Here is a 1,687-nt window from a genome sequence, read left to right as displayed (position 1 = left end):
GGAGGAGGAGGAGGAGATTGGATTTATACCCCACCCTTCACTACCCGAAGCAGTCTCAGAGCGGCTTACAAACTCCTTTACCTTCTCCTCCCCACAACAGACACCCTGTGAGGTAGGTGGGGCTGAGAGAGCTCTTGACAGAAACTGCTCTTTTTCAAGGACAGCTCTTATCAGAACTACGACTCGCCCAAGGTCATCCAGCTGGTGCAAGTGGAGGAGTTGGTAATCAAACCTGGTTCTCCCAGATTAGAGTCCGCGCACAACCACTACACAGAAGAAGGAGGAGGTGGAGGAGAAGATTGGATTTATACCTCGCCCTTCACTACCCGAAGGAGTCTCAGAGCGGCTTACAAAACTCCTTTCCCTTCCCCCTCCCCACAACAGACGCCCTGTGAGGTAGGTAGGGCTGAGAGAGCTCTTGACAGAAACTGCTCTTTTTCAAGGACAGCTCTTATCAGAACTACGGCTCGCCCAAGGTCATCCAGCAGGTGCAAGTGGAGGAGTGGGGAATCAAACCTGGTTCTCCCAGATTAGCGTCCGCACTTCACCACGACACCAAACTGGCTCTCCATGTTGTGGGTAATGAAACCTGCGCTGCTTTTATATTTGCAGGGTTTTCTGCTTCCTAGTGTGGAGGGAAACCAAAAGGTCATCCAAACCAACCCCGATGCAAGGCGGGGCGATCCACCTTACAGACCTCCCTCAGGTCAAACATCTATCCCAGGCTCTGGTCTACCTGTAAGGCACGAGTGCCTGTCCAGCACAAGGAGGCCGAACACCGTTCACGTTTGTAAGGGATAGGCTTCGGGAAGGCTGTTAAGCATTTTGGCGAAATAGAGCCCCCATGTACAGGAACAGTATACCCCTGAAGAGCATTGAGCCTGCTTCATTCTGAGATGCCCTGACCTGGAAGGCCCAGGCGAGCCTGATCTCATCAGATCTCAGAAGCTAAGCCAGGTCGGCCCTGGTTAGTACTTGGAGGGGAGACCTCTAAGGAAGTCCAGGGTTGCTACGCAGAGGCAGGCAACGGCAGACACCACCTCTGTTCACCTCTTGCCTCCACCTGGATGGCCCAGGCTGGCCAATCTTCTCAAATCCCAGAAGCTAAGCAGGATCAGCCCTGGTTAGGACTTGGACGGGAGGCCACCAAGGAAGTCCCAGGGTTGTGACTCAGAGCCAAGCAATGGCAAAACCACCTCTGAACATCACTTGCCCGGAGAATCCTGTGTGTGGGGGGGGTCTCCATAAGTCAGCTGTGGATTGACGACACTCAGGGATATTTTTGGGCAGGAACGCACAGGAACGGAGTTCCGGCTGGCTCCCGAGTTGGCCACGCCCAGCAGGAACTCATTAGCATGATAGGCCACACCCAACAGCAGAAACTCATTAGGATTGGCTACATTAGGGGTGTGTGGCCTAACATGCAAAAGCGTTCCTGCTACAAAAAAGCCCTGGGTTTTGACAACAAACAAGGTAAACAGAATAACAAGCAAAAGGTGAGTGTGGTAACATGGGGGTGTGGTCTAATATGCTAATGAGCTGTGCTGTCAGTGGTGTGGCTTAATATGCTAATGAGTTTCTGATGTTGGGTGTGGCCTATTATGCTAATGAGTTCCTGCTGGGCTTTTTCTGCAAAAAAAGCCCTGACAACACTCTTTGCCACCACCGTTTGGAAACAGCCTGCTGA

The sequence above is a fragment of the Gekko japonicus genome, unplaced genomic scaffold (assembly GCF_001447785.1).
Source record: "Gekko japonicus isolate JY-2015 unplaced genomic scaffold, Gekko_japonicus_V1.1 scaffold992, whole genome shotgun sequence".
Taxonomy (NCBI): Eukaryota; Metazoa; Chordata; class Lepidosauria; order Squamata; family Gekkonidae; genus Gekko; species Gekko japonicus.
Note: the sequence above shows the minus strand (reverse complement) of the source record.